A 16513-nucleotide genomic window follows, 5' to 3' on the forward strand; every position below is an offset into this window, starting at 1 on the left:
CCAGGTCACCATCTTCCAGGAATAAGGAACAAGGTGGTTACATTGTCCTTCTCATCAGCTTCCAGTGGTATTATTATGATGTAACATTTATATTCTTTCCTCAGACCATCTGTTTTGATTCTCAAGAGCCTAAGGTCTATTTTAGACGTCAAAGAGTATTAACTGTTTCTTCATCTTTTCATTCCTACTATAGTTCTACCTCTCTGCTGCACTATGTGGGTATTTCTGACTGAATAAGGGAAAGGTTTTACACAAGAAAATAAGGCAAGGCAAAGCATTACTGTTCCAAAATATTATTTGGTTCTATGAATCCCACCCTTGCCACCATTGGACAAATACAGGCTCTGAATGTTATTTTATATCCCCTGACTGACATCTACTTAGCAGTATTTTGTTAGACTACCTTAAATTACTACATTTTAAGTTAATCAAACCACAAATGTTTTCTTTCCATCACTAAATTTCAGGCTACTTTTTATTTTGAATAAAATATTGAAGTTTGTTTGGACCTGTAAGTGCTAATAAAAAGCAGTTGAATTGACTCTAAGGAAGAATATATCAATGCTCTTTATTCTTTCCCTTCCCTACCCTGTTCTGTTTCCTTCCAGAACAATTCATGGCTAAAGACAGAGGAGGGGCAGAGCAAGGTCGATGTCTAAGCTGGCGATGGAGGGCGTTTGGTGGGGAGAGTCACAGTGGCCTGTGATAAGGTGTTAGAGCCCAAGTGACTTCAGGAGGCTTCTGTGTATCAGGGAGTGGGAGAGTCGGAGCATGGTGAGGAGGGTTCCCCGTGCAGTGGAGAGTCACGGCCACAGCCAGGGGACAACGGTGTCCACGTGAAACTAAGTGTCACTGCAGGGTGACAGAGCCCAAGCAGCGGGAGGAGGTCATCTGTGCAAGACAGGAGATAGAAGTGGAAATGAAGGTTCCAGGTAGGTGGACTGATCAAATGAATATATAAGTAAATGTACTAAAGATGATGAAAGCCATGTTATTCACTGTGAGAGAAGTAAGTAATAAGTATAGATAGGGAGAAAATTAGAAAATACCCTGTGGTGTTGGATTAGAATTCGTGGTATTGCACTAGTCTGTTAGGCTGCCGTAACCGAAATGTCACAGACCGGGAAGCTTTAAACACAGAAATTTATTTTCTCATAGTGATGGAGAATGGAAATAACATTACAACTTTTACCACAAAAATACAAAGGACTGGAATAGACTACTATGAATAATTATACACCAATAAATTGGATAACCTAAAAGAAGTGGATAAATTTCTACAAGCATACAACTTACCAAGACTGAATCATGGAGAAAAAGAAAACCTGAATGGACCAATAATGAGTAATGAGATTGAGTAGGTAATGAAAATCTCAGAGCCAGGTGGCTTCACTAGTGAACTCTGCCAAACATTTAAAATAAAAATTTAAAATCCCTCTAAAACTTTTCTAAAAATCAAAGAGGAAGAAACTTTTCCGAGCTCATTTCACGATGTCCGAACTACCCTAATACCAAAGCCAGATTAAGGACACCACCAGAAAAGAAAATTACAGGCCAATTTCCAAGGAATGCAAAAATCCTCAACAAAATACTAGAAAATCAAATTCAAGAGCATGTTAAAAAGGTCACACATCGTGATCATGTGAGATTTATCATTGGGATACAAGGCTGGTTCAACATATGCAAATCAATAATCTGGATACACCACATTAACTGGATGAAAAATAAAAATCATATAATCATCTCAATAGATGCAGAGAAAGCATTTGACAGTCCATTTTTGGAATATTTTACAGACTTAAAAAAGAAGATAATTCTGCATTTGTGGCAATGTAGATGAATTTAGAGGTCATATACTAAGTGAATAAGCCAGACACAGAAAGACAAATATTGCATAATATCACTCATATGTAAAATCTATAAACGTTAAATTTACGTAAGCAGAGAGTAGAATAGCAGTTACTAGGGGCTGGGGAGTGGGAGAAATGGGGAGATGTCAGTCAAAGGGCACAAACTCTTAGTTATAAGTTCTAGAGCTCAAATGTACATGTGTACACATGTATATTGTTAATAATAATGTGTTGTATACTTGAAATTTGCTAAAAAATTAGGTCTTAAGTGTTCTTACCACAAAAGAATTGTACCTGTGATATAATGGATATGATCATTAGTTTGGTGTGGTAATCATTACACAGGTCTATTTATATCAAAACACCAAGTTGTACATCTTAAATATATATGCATTTTTTATTTGTCTATTATCCCCTCAATGAAGCTGAAAAACAAAGAATTAAAATGTAAAACCTTTCAAAACATTCAGGTCTCAAAAACATACAATCATGCGGTAGGCTAGGGTTGGGGGTGGGACATTCTGGTAAAAAATCATGGTTGGGGTTGATCGGTTTTCACATTGATCCCTGTATCATCCAAACTCTAAAATAAATATCTACCATCCGCTCCCACTCCTAACACAAACACAGTTTTAGATGCAGAGCAACAATGCCATGCACAAGATCTTTGTCTTAAGAAGACTCCTAATTTTAAAACAAGCTGAAGTCATTTAACTTTCATTAGTTTTTTCTTTTTCTTTTTTCTTTCAGGAAGTTGATGTGGTATTACTTTTATTAAACGACCACAATATACCAGACACTATTCTAGGTCCTGGAAATCCAATTGAAAGCAAAACTGACAAAGTCTTTACCCCCAGTAGCTTAGAAACTAATAATAGGAGACAGATAATACACCAACAGACAAATAATAATCATAATTAAAAAAAAAACAACTCATGCGTTGTGTATTATGAAATGTTAAGGAGACACCACCAATTAGTGTCTTTTTTTTTAAGTGGCATAAGGCTTATGTGAGATTACGTGATCATATACAGCGAGCACTTATATAAAGCTTACTATGTGACAGGTACTGTTCTCAGCATTTAATATGCATTTGATCTGTGACACGAATTATGTGAAGGATTAAGTCAAGGCAAGGTTTTGGAGAAAATATTTCAAACTTAGGGAGCAACAAAGGCAAAGAGTCAAAGGCAGGAAAAAGCTTAGCATGTTTAAGGAACTGAAGGAGAGGGTGGCATGCGCTTGGTCAGGTGGGAGTTTGCAGGGTGTAGAAAACGATTTGCACCACATTCTAGGTGCAATGAGAAACAGTGTTTTAAGCAAAGGAACGATATGACCGCATTTACCTTAAAATATATATATATATATCAATTGGGGCACTTGGACAGAATGGATTAAGGGGAATAGTGAAATCTGAGTGATGAGTCAGGTGATTATTGCTTTGGTTCACACAGTAGATGATGGCTGCTTGGAACAGGATTTGTGATAGAATTTAAGGCTGGCTGGGATCTATTTCTCCTCTAAACTCTCATAAAATTTTGTTTATACTCCTGCCTTACACTATCATAATCCTGTATGCTAATTTTACACTCTTTTGGTAGCAGGAACAAAATCTTACTCATCTCCATTTTTCACCCTGGTTTCTGGACACTTTCTCTATAGCAGGTAGTCAATGATTATTTTATTTAATCAAAGTAGACTACAATATTCTTCTGTGCACCTGTACTTTTACATGAAAATGTGCATAATATACTTGGATAGCAAAAACAGAGCAAAATACTTGTTATGTTTTAAGCCTAGATTGTATAAGATTTTTTTTTTAATTTGGCTTGATATTTTTCTTTCCTCTTATAATACTGCCAAGTGTGAAGTTTAAATCTACTTTTAAGTTAAACCAGGACCAATAAAGCTTGGAGCAATTTTTAAGAGGAGGAAAAAATATATTTTTTCCTGTCTCATAACTCAAAAATAACTGAGCCAATTTAATTTACTTTTTCTAAAGGGGGGGAGGGGTGTTGGGAGAGGAATGGTAGAGACAGAATGTGGAACAAATAAAAAAATAACACCTCTTATAAGACTAAATCTGTACAATTTCAAATCCAAATAAATTTCCTGGGAAGTTGTAAACAAGTAAAGATGGAAATAAAAAATAAAAATTTTGGAAATAAACAAGTGTGGGGACAGAGCCCCAAAAAGCAGTTTCCAGGCTCTCGGCCTCACATAGAAAGGTGCTGGCTCAGGTAGTAAATGGCCATCGACTGTGATTGGATGGCCATCAGCTGTGGCTAGTTGGCCATCAGCTGTAACCAGTGAGCCATTGGGCACTAATATAACTGCCGTGGCTAGGCTAGCAAAAAATGGGAGCTAGCAAGAAGATGGGGCTGAGCCTGCAAGCGGCACAGTGAGGGTTGAGAATTGTGTGGCTCCTGCTTCCTGTGTCTCCAACCCAGCCACCAGTGAGAGTATAGTGGTGTGACTCCCCTACCTATGGCTCCGTGGGGGTTCCTTTTTGGCCTCACCATGTCCTGCGTTCTTATGTGGGGAGCGGGACCAGAGACTCCGCAGGTCGCCTCGCATGACAACAAGTAAAGATGGAAATAAAAATTAAAAATAAAAATTTCTTTCACCTTTAAAGGAAAGCTTCTGCAGCTGACATCAAAGGTCCTAAACGGAAATAAATATTTTTGGTTTTTGCAAGAAACAATTCAAGAAAACACTGCTTGAGAAAGACTTATGAACATATCTAATACATCCTTGGTGAGGACAGATTATGAGAACATATTGTAGAAAGAGAAATATGAGAAAAGCAGAGGTAGAATTTGATGATTTATATTTGTGCTCATTTTTTTCTTCTCTATTGATTATAACTTCTCATCATACTCGTATTTCCTATCCCCCTTCCAATAAACCTATCATATACAACAGTGTTGTTCTGTCCTCTGTGATCCTCAACTATGTAAAAAGTTGAAATCTTACAGTGTCCTCCAAATAATGTAATCAAATTGTAGTTAATAACAGAAAGAAAATAGGAAAATCTCTAAATTCTTTGAAAATAAACAACACATTCATAAATAGTCCCTAAATCAAAGAAGAAATTCCAAGGAAAAAAAAGCGAATCTCAAAATGGATTATGAACTTAAATAGTATAAAACGTAAAGCTATAAATTTTTTATAAATAAGAGAAAAATCTTTATAATCTAGGACAGGAGTATCCAAACTTTTTTCAATGCTTTTTACCAAAGGCCATATGTGGTAAAATACACAAACAGCTGGGCCACTCACTCGAGGTGAAGTACGTATTGCCTCACCTGGTTTATTTAAGTAAACTAAGTATATTTTTGGAATTTGCTGCAGGCCAATTAAAAATGGATTGCGGGCCACAGTTGGCCCGCGGGCCGCAGTTTGGACACCCCTGATCTAGGACTAGGCAAAGAGCAAGATTCCTAACAGGAAAATTAATAAATAGAACCTCATCACAATTAAAATCTTTTGTTCTGTGAAACATTTGTTAAAAGTGTAAAAATGAGCTAGAATTGAAGAAAATATTTGCAGACTGTATATATATATATATACACATATATATGTGTGTGTATATATATATACACACACATATATATTTGCGCACTATATATATGACAAAGGATTGGTATCTAAAAAATAAAAAGAATTCTAAAAATTCAACAATAAAAAAACAATTTAATTGGAAAATTGCAAAGATATGAAGAGACATTTCACCAAATAATATATACAAATAGCAAAAGAGCACATTAAAAAGATATTCAACACCATTTACCCACCAGGGAAATGCAAATTAAAACCACAATGATATACTACTACACACCTATCAGAATAACTAAACAAACAACAACAAATAGTGACAACACTAAATGCTGGTGAGAGTGCAAAAAAACTAAGTGAATTATACATTGGTGGTGGAAATGTAACCGCCACTCTGGAAAGCAGTTTGGCAGTTTCTTAAAAAAATAAATAAATAAGCAAGCACCATAGAAATTGCATTCTGGGCACTTATCCCAGAGAAATGAAAAAACTCATGTTCATACAAAAACCTGTATACAAATGTTTATAGTAGCTCTAGCTGTAATAGTATGGACTGGAAACAATGCAGATATCTTTCGGTGGACAAATAGCTAAACTGTAGTGTAACTATACTATAGAATACTACTAAGCAATGAAAAGGAACAAACTATTGAAAGTTAACTAACTAGAGCAATTCCAGAGAATTCTGTTGAGTGAAAAAAGTCAATCCAAAAATGTGATTTCATTTACATATTATTCTTGAAATGGCAAAATTATAGAAATTAACAGATTAATGATCCGTAGAAAGTAAGGGATGTGTGGATGTGAGAAGGGAATGAATGTTGCTATAAAAGTGTAACATGAGGGATTCTGATAAAAATATCCTGGTTGTAGTAGTGTACTGTTTTGCAAGACATTCTCATTGGAGGACCCTGAGTAAAGAGTATCTGGGAACTCTCTGTTTTATTTCTTACAACTACAAATGAACCTACAATTATCTCAAAATAAAAAAAGTTTAATTTAAAAAATTACAAGATAAGTATAATTATTATTTTCATGTTAAAAATAAGGCGATTGAGACAGAATGACTTAAGTAATTTGCTCATTGTGAGAGGATTATTAGGTGACAGAGCTGGGATTTAAACCACCTGGCTTTTGAGACCAGAATCTTCATTCTTAACTACTTTTTTTCTGGCTGCATGTGGTCTACAATCAGTGAGCTTTTGCCCACGATTACCCAAATGACGTTTCACCAAATAATCTTGTAACATTGTAAGATAACCAGAATTGAACAACAGGCATTCTTATCCATACTTCACTACAAATTACTTTACATACTACATTAAAGGCCAATATCCAACTCTCATAAATAATGATTATGAGCATAACAAATATATATGACCTAAACTATATGTACAAAATTATTTTTATGAATTAAATTTAAGTGGCTATTTTAATTCAAATCGTGCACAAGGGCTTACAAAGGCTGCTTACTTATTTATAACAGCGATTAAATGGAGAAAATGCTAGCAACCACGTGATCATCGTAAGAATGAAATGAGATAGTTTACATAAAACACCTAGGGAGCCCCTGGCTCAATGCACATGCTCAGGCAGTGGTAGAAGTTATGAATGTTGGAATCACCACCTGTGGGGACAGAGCCAGGAATGCAATTTCCAGGCTCTCCGCCTCCTCACATGGAAAGGTGCTGGCTCAGGTAGTAAATGGCCATCAACTGTGATTGTATGGCCATCAGCTGTGGCTAGGTAGCCATCAGCTGTAATCAGTGAGCCATTGGCCTCTAATATAACTGCTGTGGCTATGCTAGCAGCAAAATGGGAGGCTAGCAAGAAGATGATAGCTGAGCTAGCAAGAACGGATTGCAGCTAGCAGGGGTTGGTTGGTTGGCAGATAGAGACATGGACGGCAATTTGCGGATAGTGTGGCTCCTGTTTCCTGTGTCTCCTACTTCCTGTGTCTCCAACCCAGCTGCCAGCGAGACTATAGTGGTATGACTCTCCTATCTATGGCTCCATGGGTGTTCCTTTTTGGCATCACCACATCCTGCGTTTTTTATGTGGGGAGTGGGACCAGAGACCACACCTGACACCCTGCATGACACCACCATCATTGAACAAGAAGAGTTTTGTTCATGGAAAGAGGGGAAGAAAACTATTATCAGTATGAAATCTTGTGACTGGTGCTTTATGAATTGTGACAGGCCCTTTATATTCAGTACATCATTAACTCTAGAGAAGGACATATTCATACTTCAAGTTTATGGATAAAGGATGGGCATTTGCCCAGTTTTAGCAAGACATTAAATGAGTTAAAAGCATGCCTAAAGTATGTCCAGGAGCTCCGGACACACAGTAACTGTTCAGTAAGTGTTAGCTCTTATTAACATCACTATTTCTACTAAGTAGTGAAGAAAAGATTAGAACATGTTCTGTCAGACTCAAGAGCACCTTATACATTATAAGGTCGTTATAAATCAACAGTACTTTTGTATTTAGGTTACAAACCAGCTGCTAAGAATAGTAAATATCTATAGACAATTAGAAGCTCCTGAGTAAATGTAAGGCCCTTTAAGCTTCTTAAGTAAGTAAGGTGAAGAAAGACAGCAGAAAGGACACACCTGCTGTTCAGCTGAAAGCAGCCCTGATGTGCCATTACTGGGGCTAAATCACCAGCATATGATGGATAAATGGCCTGCTCTTTCTCGGAGAGATTGAATTTCTAGGTGACTTGAAAACAGGCATCTTTCTAGGAAGACTGGGGGAGAAAATTAAGTCTATAGCATTAGTATAAAATTTGCCATCGGTTAAAAAAGTCTAATTACTTTTACTAAATTAAGCTAATGGGGATTAATATACTGTCCCCTCCCTGGAGAAGCTCATGGATGCAGAGGAGAAACCATCATAGAAACAAATGTATTATGCTGTATGGAAATAATATTGAAATAAGTATAAAGGATGATGGGATATTATAAATTGATTAATTCTTCCAGAAACCAAAGAACACTACAAGGAAAAAAACTATATATAGCAGAAGGTATTTCTTTACTTATTCATTTATTCATTTTAGGCATGCTTTCAAGTCAGGCCATCAGATCGTCAAGTAATTATTACTTTACATTATCCAGGTGTTCAGTTAAAAATCAAACCAAGAAAATTTGATACAACCCAGAAAGGAATCCTGGTCTTTCATCTCAGGGTCATTTCTGACATATTTATTACACGTCAAGAAAGATGAATAATACTCCCTAATATTAAAAACACCAATTTTAATTGCAAAGTTTATATTAGAAAATCATCCATCATTCATCTCATCTCTATACAGTATTATTAAAGTGAATTAGTCCATTGACTTACGTTTTTCAAAGTAGGCTATTACTACCTAGAATTAGTATAGTAATAAATGCATAAGGACATTTGTTACCGATTGCTTTAAGTAGACATTTTGCTTATGTTTATATTTGTCTCTGTAAAGTTTAAGTTCTGTACATGTCAGAAGAACTTCATTACAAGACATTCTCATCCATAAGGTTATCCCATGGAAATGACTCCATTCCTTGCAATGAAAGGAATGCGATACCTTTCTCTAAGCACTGTTTCATTGAGCAGGTTTTTACATTTTTTTCCTGCTCAATTTCACACATCAAATGCCATTATATGTTGTACAATAATTTAAATAGCTATATGAGAAATTATGGGATTTGGGATGGAATAATCTTCTAATGTAATAATTTTATCTCTGTGGAAGTAAAGATTCTAATTTGGACCTGACTCAGTACATTTACAAAATGAGCATAATGTTATATGAAATTATAAAACAATAAAGAAAATGGCAAGGCAAAAAAAAATCAGAATGTATTTTTAAATAACAAACCAATCAACACTGCAAAAAGATAAAAATGCAAAATAAACTCATTTGTTTTCTACTCCCCCACCATCACCACTTAGCAAGTTAAGGTGAGTTCCACTGGCCCTCTAGTGGTGATGTAGTAGGGTTATAGATTCTTCCACTCAAAGGCTAAAAAAGCTATCTTCTTTCAGACTACTGAAGTGAAACATGTTCTTGTAAATGCCAAATTCTAGGAATATATTTTTAAATCTCCGTGTGGGATGTAAGTAGAAAAATTTTCCTCAGCCAATGTGGGGTTTCTTCTTGTACCCCTCAATAAAAGATATGTCAAGTGGAGCTGACAAATCTGGATACCACATGGTACATCATAATAACGCAGTACTTTTGCCATATTACATTTTGCAAAAGGTTGCAGATGAGTCACAGCATAAAGTTCTGCAAAAGCTGCCACATATCTCCCTATTGCACCTTAATTCTTTCAGCAAGCCTCCTCTTACTGGAAGCTCTGGCATTTTCTTCAAAAAGGACTGCCAGTTGTTTTAATGTTTCTAAAATGTACAGAAATGGCTGAGGTTTCAGACTGAAAGGCAAGTGCAGTCACCACCTGCATTGCCTTCCTCCTAACAAAGCTTCCTGATTTTTCTGGACTGATCGCTCCTGAAAAAGCCCTCCAACATTAAATGTATTACAAAGAATACATTTTGTATTACCTGCAGGACATTATTTGGCCCTCGGCTGTAACAATCAGTGGTTCATAAGGGGCAGAATGACACAGCTCCCTTGGCTCTAATGAGAGGCTCCATGAACTCATTTTTATAAGTTGATGCTCAAATGTCACAAAATGAATCATCAGCATTTAGAAGCTTTTCCCCCATTTGTCTTAAAAATAAAACCAAACCAAATCAACAATGTTGCTATAGCAGAAGTAATCTATGATTATATAATAAGTGAAAGCAGTATTTATTCCACTGAGCTTCCAAGTAGAAGACGAATTCAGAGCTCTGAAATCATGCTATTGAGGTGGAGGGGGAAGCCAGAGATCACGTGTGCTTTTTCATTCCACAAACTCCGACTGCAAAAACCATGGCACTTACTGTGGGCAGTATTTTTTCACAATGACCAAGTTAGTATTATTAAAAGGAATGAAGGGAGGGAAGGGGGAAAGGAGGAGGGGAAGAAGTAATCGATCTGCCCCGTGTACATGAGAACTGTGTAGAGCACAATGCTTCTCCATGGAAAACAAAGAAAAAATAAATTACTTTCCAGTTCTTTAAGATGCTAAGATCTTTACTTTTTTGTGTTTGTTTTTTTTAAGGAGAATGTCCAGATTGATAATCATATGAAAATACCAGGAGATATACCAAATTAAATGTAAAATATAAACTCAGATGATTCTTTTGCAATCAGAATTTTCTCTATTGTGTACACTTAAGAGTTGTGATAATTATTCTATTTCGTTGTAAACACAAAGAAATATCACTTGACATCTGCAGTTAGAGACAAGTTATGTTCACTTTAAATTCACATCAATAGCCTCTTTCTTTTCATTTTTTAGAACTGATTTTCCTCTGTCCAGGACTGTGCTCAAGAGTACTGGTTTTCTATTTTGTCTTATCTCTGTAGTATAATATTTAATGCTCTGTGAGTTCAAAAATGTTTCTTAAAGAAAATACACATATACAATAGATAGGTTCATGAATGTTTATGTACATTATTTATATGCAAGCAATATATATATATATATAAGTACATATACATATTCATACACACAAATATGAATCTTGATCACACCTGCGATATCTGAGTTTTTCTCAGTATACATTTCATTATGTATTTTAGAAAAATCTGAAGTTTGAAGAGAGAATATTAAAAGGGAGAAAATGCACTATATCCCAACTAGTAACTCTTTCAAAGATTTTTCTTGTTGTCTAATATAATATAATCATGCAATAAGAAATTATTTTAGTACCTAAAAATGTTTACTAAAATCATCAATGTTATGGACATAATTTTGGCTATGATTAACCATGGCTCTATTGATGCAGAAAAATGCTTTGGATAGAAGAAAACTGCAGTCTTTTAGTTTGCAAAATTTTAAGTTGGATATTTTATTTAACTTTTTAAGTCCTTTGTGTCCCGAGTCTTGGATGGTTTATCAATTGGTGGTTAACCACATGAAAGATGAAGTAAACAGACATAAGGTGAATTCTAGCTCTGCTATTTAATACCTTTGTGCACTTAATTCAGATACTTCAAGCCTCCAAAACTATTTTCCTAATTGTAAAATGCTATCTAACTCCAGGGTTATTCAGAGAATTAAAAGAGACAAAATATGCCAAGTACTTTTGCACAGAAGGTTTTATTACATTATAAGAGCTTGATATATGGCAATGCATTATTATTACACAAGAAGAATGAGTACAGCAATAAGATAATTTGGTGCAAGGATGGGAGAGGGGAGATGAAAGGTCAGGTGAAAAGAGGGCAGGCTGATTACCTGCATTGTTAATAAATGGTATGCTAGGGGGGATTGAATTAATCAAATAATTTCTAACTCTCCATTTCACTTTGCATTTTTGATCACAGCCTCTGTGATTTTTGTTTTGTTCCCAGTATAAGGTTTATTCTCAAAAGACTCTATAGTGAGGGAAGTAAAAATGTCAGTAAAATGATTGACAAGCTACTCAAACATTTTTGCAGTCTTATGCACTCAAACAAGAGAGATATGGAATCCAAATTGGAATGTAATGTGCTGTATTCATTAGTAAATTCAAGTGATAAATGTATGCATGTAAAATGAATTATAATTCTCAGCTTTTAGAATGAAGTAAACATTTAGTTTTAGAATGATTCTACCAAAATGATACAAAAGATGAAAAGGCTCCATTATCGTCCCGCCACTGCATCTCTCTAGCAATACCAATCTGCTTTTAGGTACAAAAAGTAGAATGGATTTCCAAATATCTCCACATTCTTCCACTTCATAGATCAGAGACATTGAAAGATGAGCAATATTGCAAGCTGATTTCATTAAACATAGGTAATCAACGCTAAGAAATTTGAAATTTCACCTGCAACCTTCAGATTGTCCACAATTTCCCCTCTCTGCTTCTTTATTATGACAGTCACCTGAATTTCAGAAATTAAGATAAAACTCTCCAGTGCAAATGAAGCAATAATATATGCAATTAAAATCATAAAATTGTTTCCAAGGTAATAATGTTTTACCTTGAAAGTATTGCATATACCTTGCTTTGGGCAGACCATCAAGTTTGGAGGAAAGAAAGAAATTCCAAAGCTTGAGTCCACAACCTAAAGGTCAAAGATTCATGAAGTGTATGTTTGCAACATTGCTTTTCATTGAAATAATTATGCAAAGATTAACTTGATAGTGATTATCTAAAAATAAAATTATATTCAAATCCATTGTTTCAGTAATAACGTTAACCGATGGCTTATTCAAATGTTTTGCAGATATTAGCTGTGTTATGTGATGGAATTTCGCAAGTGAATACTGATTTTAAGGGGTTAGTAAGTTTTTCTTTTAATATTTGTTGAGTGTCTGTGAAAATGTTATTTTCTAAGTCTGTTTATTACTTTCTCTTCTAATTACAATTTACATTCCCCTAATCCTTTAGTGAATAATTTTGCGTGTGTATGCAGGTACAATGAAAAACGATGCCAGAACAAATAAACACGAATGATATCTTTACACAGAAATTTTGTTACATTTGTTTTATTATCTGCATGTGAACAAACAAAAATTGGGAAGAGAACAATACTGAAAATTGTGTTAAAACATTTTCCCAATTTTTTTTATTATAATCGTTTCAGAGTCTTCTTCCTCAAATATTGGCTACAAAAGAGAGTCAAGGAGAGAGAGCATCAAGATTTAAGGTGGTGATCCGGGCAGAAAGAGTAAGTAAATAGTCTTAGATGAAACAGAGAGGTAGAAGGAGAAACAGATGAAATGTAATGAAAGGATAAAAATCGTAGGCACATATATAGCGATTATTATTTGGCAGTCACTATTCTGAACATTTAATCATCAAAAAACAACAGCCTTGGGAAGTAGATGCAATGATTATCCGGAAAACTAAGATACAGAGAGACTAAGTAAAAGTGCCCGAAATCTTATAGTTAATGAGGTGCTAGGGCTGGGATTTGAGTCTGTATTTATAGTATTTATATTAAATCTTCATATTTAGATAATCAAAGGTAACCCCCCCACACACACACACACACACTGATACATGAACCATAGGCAACATTTTCATTACATTTAAATTATTTCCTCAATATCTGTCTTCTTATAATAATAATAGACTAGTAGCATCTTGAGGTCAAAGACTTTATATTTTCATCTTCTTCCCCAGCATCTAACAGAGCAATATGATTCATGCTAATGAAATGTGTTGACAGTTGAGTAGAGGGGCATTTGAGATAGGTCTTTAAGGAGAACTAGGAGTTTGCCAGTCAGAGCACAAGACCAAAGTCTGAACAGCTTACTTGCAGTCACTGTTCTATTTTCCTTTGTATTTTTAAATATATAATTGAATAGTTTACATTTATTCTCTTCACTGTAAAAGCTTACTTCCCCAAGCAGAAGTCTCTCCAAAAACGATTGGGAGAATAAATAAAATGAACTAATTTATTTTCAGATAATTCATTTAAATGTAGTTATTTCAGTGTGTGAACCATTTTCAGTGATTCTTTTGAGGTAAGTTAAAATTGTATTTGTAAATTTTATTTGTTTAAAGCAACAGAAGATGGTAAAATAAAGATGACCTTTTCAAAGATGTTTATTTTTAAAAAATATAAACTATTTTCCACTTGTATTATGTAAGACGTTACACATTCTTTTCTATTTTTTGTGGGTTTTCCTGTATACAAGTATTGTTTCAGTTCCTTTTCTGTAAATGGTGTAACAATTTATAGACTTTTATGAGAAATTAAATAACATTTGAAGTACCTAAGTTCCTTGGGTAGAATAGATCCTAAAAGATGCTGTATTGTTTGTACCTTAATTATCTCTGGATTTAGAGAAGGAACTGCCTTTTATTTCCATATTTTCAATACCTGGTACAGTGTTTGATCCAGAATGTGTGATAAATAAATGTTTTCGGAGTCTATAGAAAATTAATGAAAACAGGATCAAAATAATGATAAAAATTTTAAACAATTAGAAATCAAAGAGAAAAACTAGTCTCAGGAAGATATCAAGTAAGCATTTATGACTTTCATTACAGTGCTCTTTCTTCAAATGTGAGCTCACAAATGATGTTTGTCCAACAGCCAGATTTTCATGCATAAAGTCTGAATGGTGACTCAGAAGGAGAATCTGAGATTATCTACCGCTCCTTTTCAGACGACAATATTGGGGTTGTACAGCTAATTTGTGGTAGATTGAGGGTTGGGAATTCAATCTCCAAACATATAATTCACAATCATTCTTTCTCAGCCAAAAATTTTGATTGTAAGGCCACAAATATTTCTATCATCTATTCTAGGATTGTAAAAGACGAAAGTATAAATTAGGCTTTTTTTTTTTTTTTTGCATAGTCAAATTATTTTCATGTTTTCAATGCAGCAGATATTTTTATTTGGCATCTCTGTGGTGTGCTAAAGTCTCTCTTTTTAATATAATAAATCCTATAAATCAGTAAAACTACTTGCAGAATAGACCCATTGATGTCTAATAAAAAATAGGCAATTCCTAAAATTATTGTTTTACAGTTTAAACTGCTTGCCTCATTCATCTGGTCATCAAAAGCCTGCTCATCCTTTACTGCCAAGATCAAGTTTTGTTTAATACAAGATGCCTAGGATGTTGAAAATTATGATTCTAGCTCTGGCTTTACTCCTAACTTACGCCACATTGCCACAAGCTTGAAATCTCTTTGAATATAAAACCAGGGCTTATGTACATGATTTCTAAGTTCCTTTTCTGCTTTCAAAGTTGTGTGGGACTACACAGCACTTTGCCTGACGACATTTTCCTTTCTGATTTCCTATGGTATTCCGTACCCGTTACCATATAATTTAGTGCTTAGAAAATAATGTATATAGCTTTATGTGACTTTCACCTTGTTTATTGTTTATATGCTTGTCTTGTTTTCTAAAAAAAAAATTGCAAATTCTTCAAAAGACGGCTGCAGTTAATCTCCTTTAGTTTCTCTGTTTCTTACTTATTGACTAGTAACACCAAGAATACACTTGATACTGGTTGGTTCATTTAATAAAGCCAATGTTCAAAAACTGAAGCTTGGGAAACAATTAGATAATGATTACTAATGTTACTGTATAAAGGGGATCCATGTCTTTAGCAAATAACTGATATTTAAGAGGTGTATAGAGTTGTCAAAACTTTCCACTTTGCTTGATCAGAGGGCCCTCTTAACTAAATCAGTCATGCCTCTCTGGCTTCTCTCTTTAATAATTACATTTACCCACACATACCCCCAAGGAAATACGTGTAGTTTGGACGACCAATGTCAACCCCTGCCAGAAAAAGAAAGAAGAAACCAGCTGGGGTAAAAATGGCAGTTTGAGGATCAATAGTGGGTGAGCATTCTTTTCTTGATGTCACCTCTCCTTCCCCCTACCAATTAATGTGTAATAATTCTCCTCATTTTGAATATATCTTTTTCTCCTATCTCTTCCCCCATCCTCACATAAGACTTGACAAATACTTGTCAAGTGTAGTCTGAATGGCACTTCGGAGTTTATGGTCTTATTTTATCTTCCTAAGAATCTTGTGAAGTATAGAATTAAGCATCTGAATGGTGCAGAGTGAAGAAATGGAATATTGGAGTGAATGAAAGTGATGGACCTGAGATCAGAATCCAAACCTCCTTAAGAAATTCCTTCAAGTAACTATATAAAAGCAGAAGCCAAATAATAGTTATGTATCCTACTTTCCCACTTGTGTATTAATTTTTTCTTTTTTCTTTTTTTGTTTTTAAATCTCCTTCCCATTATACTGCAGTTGTTTAAATATAAGATAACAAATAAGAGACAATAAACACTCTGAAGATAAAAACTGAGACACAGCAGTCTTTAAAAAAAAAAGCATCATGTTCTCCATTATGGAAATGAATATATAATATATACTGTAATATGAACAATACTTTAATAATGGATATTTATGAATTTCATTAATATAAACTGTTCCACTATTGGTAAAATACAGAGTAAGTGAGCTTATTTTTGAAATGTTGGGGCCAATTTTATATTTTCCCCCCATTTTGGTAGGTTG

The 16513-nt window shown here is 34.6% G+C and overlaps 1 long non-coding RNA gene across 1 annotated transcript; it reads left to right on the top strand.

The window, feature by feature from the left end:
- Window positions 1-637: 637 nt before the first annotated feature.
- LOC117028004 (uncharacterized) lies at window positions 638-13180 on the top strand. The gene is made up of 3 exons (XR_004424052.1): window positions 638-932; window positions 12730-12782; window positions 13090-13180. It is a non-coding gene; the product is annotated as an uncharacterized LOC117028004 (long non-coding RNA).
- Window positions 13181-16513: the final 3333 nt, after the last annotated feature.

Source organism: Rhinolophus ferrumequinum, chromosome 10, assembly GCF_004115265.2.
Source record: "Rhinolophus ferrumequinum isolate MPI-CBG mRhiFer1 chromosome 10, mRhiFer1_v1.p, whole genome shotgun sequence".
NCBI classification, from domain to species: Eukaryota; Metazoa; Chordata; class Mammalia; order Chiroptera; family Rhinolophidae; genus Rhinolophus; species Rhinolophus ferrumequinum.